Source organism: Nicotiana attenuata, unplaced genomic scaffold, assembly GCF_001879085.1.
Source record: "Nicotiana attenuata strain UT unplaced genomic scaffold, NIATTr2, whole genome shotgun sequence".
NCBI classification, from domain to species: domain Eukaryota; kingdom Viridiplantae; phylum Streptophyta; class Magnoliopsida; order Solanales; family Solanaceae; genus Nicotiana; species Nicotiana attenuata.
Genome location: NW_017670408.1, coordinates 355,917 through 365,196, shown reverse-complemented (window position 1 = coordinate 365,196; position 9,280 = coordinate 355,917).

Below are 9,280 nucleotides of genomic sequence, written 5' to 3'. Positions count from 1 at the left end.
ATATAATTTAATTATAAAACATAGAGTTAAATATATATTAAATATATCAAACCGTAAAACATATATCTACCAAAATAATAATATTGGGTATCTACTACATTTGTTTATTGTTTACGTGATGATTTGAATAATCAAAATTTATCATCCAGTATAAATCAAAAATATATTTTATAAATTACAATATATCGAGAAGCCACCATTAAATAATAAAACCCACTTACATATAAAAATATAACTAAGGAATTTCATCTTAATTATATTACGTAATGCCTTCATAGTAGTAGAAGACTTGTCTTGATCATCCTTTTCTTTTTTCACTTTTTCTCCTTTTGATTTTTCAAATTTTGATATTAAAATAATATATCAAACATAAAGAATGAGTTTATTTTTGAAAATAAAATTTACCAATTTCAAGCAACGCAATAGAAAAAAAAAGAGAAATTTTAACATCAACTATGAGGGAGTTTGGATTGGCTATTAAGCTAGTCAAATAAGCTTTTATGTTTTTTTAAAGCTTTTTTCAGTGTTGACAAAGTTATAAAGTGCTTAAAATAAATTAAAAACTGCTTAAAACAAGTCAAAATAATAAGTTAGGGTTGCCCAACTTATTACTTTTTGGCTTAAAAGTTATTTGTGATGAAAACTCACTTTTTCAAGCTAAACGAGCTCATAATATTGTATGTATCGTCATTTTGTAGCATGATTGAATGATATAACCAGTCAATAAATAATATGACCAGACAACTATTTTAGAGAGAACGAATTATGAAAACTTCAGTATTTGATACATAATGCAATAATGGGACAAAAACACTTGTCATTTTGAAGGCCTTTGCCAAGTACAGTGTCTTAAATCTTGAAGGGTGATTAACATGAATGGCTCCGTAAAGGGCTGGTTTTAGCCGAATGTCTCAAAATTGGCAGCATTTAAATAGTTTTTTGACCTGCACTCAGTTATTGTTCTTAAGCGTTCTTTATCAGATTGGTATAGTTTATACTATATTTACTCTATCTATATAGTAAATTGCTCATCAAAGACTCAAAGTCAATCATGTTGGCATGATTTTGCTCTTCGGGGATTTTTCTAGCGGATTGGTAGAGTTTATGCTATATTTATTCTACATATTTATTAAGCTGTTCATCGAATTCTATCCGATTGGTATAATTTTTCTATGTTATTTTAATAAAGCGGTCTTCGAATTTGCAACTTTAATTTCGACCAAACCACCCCAAATTTGCTCCAAATGATCTCAAATATAAAGCTTCCAAATACCAACATAAATAATTCTCAATCACCAATTTAGTCAAATAATATTAAATAAAAATGACTCACTTTATGTTTGTCACGACCCAGATTTTCCGCCCGCGGAAGTCGTGATGGAGCCTACTAGTGAAAGCTAGGCAAGCCAATTATTCCAATTATTTAACCATTTTTATTTTTAATCCCTTAACAATTTCAAAACAACATAACAAAAGCAGCGGAAATAATAATAACAAAAACAATGCGGAAGACGAAATTTGATAGTTTAGATTAATACAAACTGCGGAAGTCTAAGTACAACTCTACCCAGAATCTGGTGTCACAATGTCACGGACAATCTATGAATACTACAAATAAAGTCTGAATAAAAATACACGAATCTGTCTCTGAATAAGTAAAAACAGAAAGGAAATGATAGAAGGAGACACCAAGGCCTGCGGATGCCTGCAAGACTACCTCGGGTCGCCTGATGGACTGGAAACAGCAACCTCACTGTGGTCCCAAAGCTGTAGCACCGGGATCTGCACACAGTGCAGAGTGTAGTATCAGCACAACCGACCCCATGTGCTGGTAAGTGTCTAGCCTAACCTCGGCGAAGTAGTGAGGAGGCTAGGACAAGACTACCAAATAAACCTGTGATGTTATATCATATACAACAAATAATGACGACAGAAACTAGCAATTAAAGGCGGGGAGAGGGAACATGCTGTGGGGAATATCAAGTACCAACAGAATCTCAGGAGAAAAGCAAAAAGAACATCTTAAATTTCACACCAGCCAGAATAAGGAATCAATAATGAATCTATAACCACTTTTATTCTTTATTTCTGCGGCGCGCAACCCGATCCTAATCATATATCACTGTTGCGGCATGCAACCCAATCCAAATCATATATCACTATTGCGGCATGCAACCCGATCCAAATCATATATCATTGTTGCGGTGTGCAACCCGATTCAAATCATATATCACTGTTGCGGCGTGCAACGCGATCCCTCCTGTCTTCCCTTATTACTCCTTGTTGCGGCGTGTAACTCGATCCCATATATTATTGTTCCGGTGTGCAACCCTATCCAAATATACGAATCAACACTAATCACAAAAGAATCGCGACAGGGGAACAATAAGGAATCAATAATATCCCGGCAAGGGAACAAACAACAAGAATAATCACATCACGGTAAGGAAACTAACAGTAAGAATTAAATACGTCCCGGCAAGGGAATCAACTATAACCAAACCTATACCAACAATTAACTTCTCAAATGAAACCTCAACTGGAGCCAATACTCTACAATGTCCAATTACCAAGAATACTTCCATAAGCCTAGTTCAACATTAATAACATCATATTAAGCATGGATAATACATAACGGAGTCACGACATTCATAGTATAAGACTCACGGGCATGCTTGACACCAACGTATAGGTACTCGTCACCACACCTATACGTCGTACTCATCAATTAACACATAGCAAATAAGACCATGACTCCAATTCCCTCAAGCTAAGGTTAGACCAAACACTTACCTCAATGCCACGAATACAATTCAAGACTCAACTACCGCTTTACCTCTTGTTTTCACCACTAATTCACTTGTATCTAGCCACAATATACTTAACGATATCGATAAATGCTAAATGCATCAATTCTAATGCATGAAAATAGATTTTCTAATGATTTTCCCAAAAAGTCAAAAATCGACCCCGGGCCCACATGGTCAAAACCTGAGGTTCGAACCAAAACTCGATTACCCATTCATCCACGAACTCAAATATATAATTTGTTTTGAAATCGGACCCCAAATCGAGGTCCCAATCCCCAAAATTTGAAAATCCTAAGTTCTACCCAAAACACCCATTTTCCCCCGTGAAAACCCTTGATTTTGAGTTGAAATCATGTGAAAAGATGTTATAGATTAAAGAAAATGAGTTAGAAATGACTTACAATCGATTTGGAGAAGAACTTTTCTTTAGAAAATCGCCCAAGAGAGCTTAGGGTTTGAGGGAGTTTGAAAAAATGAAGAATTTTCGGCTAAGTTATGATTTACACAGGCACAGATATCGCATTTGCGATGATATGTTCGCAAATGCGAACTCGCAATTGCGGCCAAAGCTTCGCAATTGCGAAGGATGGCCTATCTCTGCTTTCTTCGCAAATGCGAACACTGTTCACAATTGCGCTGCCTGCTAAGATCGCATTGGCGACATAAGCCTCGCAAATGCGATGGTTCCCTGTCCCAGCCCATCATCACAATTGCGATGCTTCTTCCCAAACGCGAGCTTGCATTTGCGAGCCAGGCTTCGCAATTGCGAAGCCTGCGGACCTGCAACACAACAGTTTTCCTAAGTCCAATTTCACTCCGTGGCCTATCCAAAACTCACCTGAGCCCTCGGGGCTCCAAACCAAACATGCACGCAAGTCTAAAAACATCATATGGACTTGCTCGTGCGATCAAATCATAAAAATAACATCAGTAACTATGAATTTAGCATCAAAATCAATGAAAAATCCCAAGAACTCTTAAGTTTTAAATTTCACAACCGAGGGTCCGATTCACGTCATATCAAGTCCGTTTCTTACCAAAGTTTGCAGGCACAACTTAAATACCATATAAGACCTGTACCGGGCTCCAAAACCAAAATACGGGCCCGATACCATCAAATTCAAACACATTTAAGTTTCATAAAACTCTTAAAATTTCAGTTAAACAATTTTCTTCAAAAATTCATTTCTCGGGCTTGGGACCTCGGAAATTAATTCCGGGCATACGCCCAAGTCCCTTATTTTTCTACAGAGCCTCCGGTATCGTCAAATCACGGGTCCAGGTCCGTTTACCTAAAATGTTGACCGAAGTCAACTTAAATTAAATTTTAAAGGCCAAATTAACATTTTTATCAAATTTTCACATAAAAGCGTTCTGGATATACGTACGGACCGCGCACGCAAATCGAGGTGAGATAAAAAGAGGCTTTTAAGGCCTCAGAACACAGAATTAACTTGTAAATCAAGTGATGACCTTTAGGGTCATCACATCCTCCACCTCTAAAACAACCGTTCGTCCTCGAACAGACATAGAAAAGAAGTATGTGAGTCGGGGAAAAGATGTGGATATCAGCTCCGCATATCGGACTCGGACTCCCACGTAGCTGCCTCGGCAGGCTGACCTCTCCACTGAACACGAACTGAAGGGAACTTCTTTGATCTCAACTGACAAACCTGCCGGTCTAAAATAGCTACTGGCTCCTCCTCATAGGACAAGTCCTTGTCCAACTGGACAGTGCTGAAGTCTAACACGTGGGACGGATCGCCGCGATACTTCCGAAGCATGGACACATGAAACACTGGATGCACGACTGATAAACTCGGCGGCAACACAAGTCCGTAAGCCACCTCGCCCACTCGATCAAGAATCTGAAACGGGCCAATGAATCTAGGGCTAAGCTTTCCCCTCTTCCTAAATCTCATCACACCCTTCATAGGCGACACCCGAAGCAACACCCGCTCGCCAACCATGAATGCCACATCATGAACCTTACGATCGGCATAACTCTTTTGCCTGGACTGAGCTGTACGAAGCCTATCCTGAATAATCCTCACCTTGTCCAAGGCATCCTGTACTAGATCCGTACCCAATAACCGAGCCTCTCCCGGCTCAAACCACCCAATCGGCGACCGACACCACTTACCATATAATGCCTCATGGGGGGCCATCTGAATGCTTGGCTGGTAGTAGTTATTGTAGGCAAACTCTGCTAATGGCAAGAACTGATCCCAAGAACCTCCAAAGTCAATAACACATGCTCGTAGCATATCCTCCAAAATCTAAATAGTACGCTCGGGCTGCCCGTCCGTCTGAGGATGAAATGTTGTGCTCAACTCGACCCGTGTGCCCAACTCACACTGAACTATCCTCCAGAAATGCGAGGTAAACTGCGTACCCCGGTCAAAAATGATAGACACAGGCACGCCATGAAGACGAACAATCTCCCGGATATAGATCTTAGCCAATCGCTCCGAGGAATAGGAAACTGCCACAGAGAATGAAATGTGCTGACTTGGTCAGCCTATCAACAATAACCCATGCTGCATTGAACTTCCTCTGAGTACGTGGGAGTCCAACAACGAAGTCCATAGTGACCCGCTCCCACTTCCACTCAGGAATCTCAATCTTCTGAAACAAACCACCAGGTCTCTGGTGCTCGTACTTTACCTGCTGATAATTCAAACACCGAGCTACATAGGCAACAATGTCCTTCTTCATCCTTCTCCACCAATAATGCTGCCGCAAATCCTAATGCATCTTAGCGGCTCCCAGATGAATAGAGTACCGGGAACTATGGGCCTCCTCTAAAATCAATTCTCGAAGTCCATCCACATTAGGCACACAAATACGACCCTGCATCCTCAAAACTCCATCATCTCCCAATGTAACCTGCTTGGCACACCCCGTGCCGCACTGAGTCTCTAAGGACAAGCAAATGAGGGTCATCATACTGCCGATCTTGAATACGCTCCAATAATGAAGAACGAGCGACTGTGCAAGCTAACACACAGCTGGGCTCAGAAATATCCAACCTCACAAACTGATTGGCTAAAGCCTGAACATCCAAAGGAAGCGGTCTCTCACCTACCGGAATATACGCAAGACTGCCTATACTGACTGACTTTCTACTCAAAGCATCGGCCACCACATTGGCCTTCCCCGGGAGATATAAGATGGTGATAGCATAGTCTTTCAGTAGCTCCAACCACCTTCTCTTCCTCAAATTTAGCTCTTTCTGCTTGAACAAATACTGTAGACTCTTGTGATCCATGAACACCTCACATGACATGCCATATAAATAGTGCCTCCAAATCTTCAGCGCGTGAACAATGGCTGCTAACTCCAAATCATGAACTGAATAATTCTTCTCATGAATCTTCAACTGTCGCGAAGCATAAGCAATGACCTTGCCATCCTGCATCAACACCGCACCAAGTCCAATACAAGATGCGTCACAATAAACTGTATATGGCCCTGAACCTGTGGGCAAAACCAACACTGGCACCGTAGTTAAAGCTGTCTTAAGCTTCTGAAAGCTCGCCTCACACTCGTTCGACCACCTGAACAGGGCACCCTTCTGGGTCAACTTGGTCATCGTGGCTGCAATAGATGAAAACCCCTCCACAAAGCGACGGTAATAGCCTGCCAAACCCTAGAAACTCCTAATCTCTGTAGCTGATGTAGGTCGAGGCTGGTTCTTGACTGTCTCTATCTTCTTTGGATCCACCTGAATACCCTTTGCTGAAACAACGTGACCTAAGAATGCAACTGAACTCAACCAAAACTCGTACTTCGAAAACTTAGCATACAACTGACTATCCCTTAGAGTCTGAAGAACGACTCGAAAATGCTGCTCGTGCTCCTCCTGGCTGCGGGAATAGATCAAAATATCATCAATGAAGACAATCACGAAGGAATCCAAATAAGGCCTGAACACTCGGTTCATCAAGTCCATGAAAGCTGCTGGGGCATTTGTCAATCTGAATGACATCACCAAGAACTCATAATGCCTGTACCGAGTGCGGAAAGCTATCTTAGGGACATCAGATGCCCTAATCCTCAACTGATGGTAGCCCGATCTCAAGTCGATCTTAGAAAATTCTTGGGCACCCTGAAACTGGTCGAACAAATCATCAATCCTCGGCAATGGGTACTTATTCTTGATTGTGACCTTATTCAATTTCCGGTAATCTATACACATCCTCATCGATCCGTCCTTCTACTTAACAAACAACACCGACACACCCCAAGGCGAGACACTCGGTCTAATAAAGCCCTTATCAAGCAAGTCTTGCAACTGCTCCTTCAATTCTTTCAACTCAGGCGGGACTATACGATACATCAGTATATAAATGGGCTGAGTGCTCGGAGCCAAATCAATGCAGAAGTCAATATCCTTGTTGGGCGGCATACCCAGCAGGTCTGAAGGAAATACCTCAGGAAACTCACGAACCACGGGCACAAAATCCATAGGAGGAACCTCGGCACTAGAATCATGAACATACGCCAAATAGGCCAAGAATCCCTTTTCAACCATACGCCGAGCCTTCATATATGACATAACCCTACGGGTAGAATGAACATGAGTTCCTCTTCACTCTAAATGAGGTAAACCCAGCAAGGCTATGGACTCAGTCTTGGCATCACAATCCAAGATAGCGTGGTAAGGTGATAACCAGTCCATCCCCAATATGATATCAAAATCAACCATGTCCAAAAGTAACAAGTCTACTCGGGTCTCAGGACCCCCAATCACAACCATACAAGAACGATGAACACGATCGACCACAATAGAATCATCCACCGATGTAGACACATATACAGGAGCACTCAGAGAATCACTAGGCATGATCAAATACGGAGCAAAATAAGATGACACATAGGAGTAGGTGGACCCTGGATAAAATAACACCGAAGCATCCCTACAACAAACCAGCACAGTACCTGTGATAACTGCATTAGAGGCCTCAGCCTCAGGCCTAGCTGGAAGAGCATAACATCGGGGTTAGGCCTCACCCCTCTGAACTAGATCTCTGGGATGGCCTCCAACTGGTTGGCCTCCACATTTAGCGGCCAGCCCTCCACCTCTAACACCTATACCTCCACCTCTAGCACCTCTACCTCCACCTCTAGCACCTCTACCTCCACCTCTAGCTGGCTGAGCAGGTGGTGGAACACTCGGTGCCTGAACCATGGCACGGGAACCCTGATGCTGAGAGTTACTCGATGCTCAAGGGCAAAATCTAGCAATATGCCTTGTGTCGTCACAAGTATAACAAGCCCTCAGTTGCCGAGACTGCTGACCCTTACGGCCTGAACAACCACCTCTGAAAACTCTGGAGCGGTGGTGCACTGATAGGAGATGGAGGTGCATTGTAGGGAAGCTGATCAGAATACTACATATGAGAACCACGACCACCCGTACCATGAGAAGCCTGAAGTGCTGAATGAAACGGCCTGGAAGAATGGCCCCTACCAAAAGAATCCTTGCCTCCAGATGAGGAACCACTGAACCTGCCCGAATGACGAGGCCTCTTCTCAGACCCCTGATCACTCCCTGTGATAGAACCATCTCAACTCTCCTGGCCACATTGGCTGCATCCTGAAAAGAAATCTCGCTCCCCGTCTACTTAGCCATCTGTAATCGAATAGGCTGAACGAGTCCCTCAATGAACCTCCTCACTCTCTCTCTATATGTGGGAAGTATAAGAAGAGCATGACAGGCCAAGTCAACAAATCTGGTCTCGTACTGAGTAACAGTCATAAAACCCTGCTGGAGACGCTCAAACTGCCTCCGATAGTTCTCCCGCTGAGTGATAGGAAGAAACTTCTCCAGAAATAGCTGAGAGAACTCATCCCAAGTCAGAGCTGGTGACCCAGCTGGTCTAGCCAAACAATAATCTCTCCACCAAGTCTTGGCAGATCCAAATAAACGAAAAGCAGAAAAGTCGACCCTATTGGTCTCAACTATCGCCATGTTCCGAAGAACCTCATGATAACTGTCCAAATAATCCTGGGGATCTTCAGAAGATGTACCACTAAAAGTAGTAGTAAAAAGCTTGCTAAAACCTGCTCAACCTCCACAAAGCCTCCGAAGACATAGTTGATCCATCACTGGTCAGTGCTGCTGCTCAACTGAAGAAGGGGTACGTGACCTCGCCACTCGCAAAAAAACAAGAGTAGAGGTTCAACTTTAGCAGCGAGAGAACAAAATCGCACGACAGAGAAGAATAGAAGTGAAGTTTTTCCTAACTCTGTAGCCTTTGGGGGATACAGACGTCTCCGTACCGATCCCTCAGACTCTACTAATCTTGTCCGTGAATTGTGAGACCTAAGCTACCTAGAGCTCTGATACCAACTTGTCACGACCCGATTTCCACCCTCGGGAGTCGTGATGGCGCCTACTAGTGAAAGCTAGGCAATCCAATTATTCAAATTATTAAACCATTTTCATTTTCAATCCCTTAACA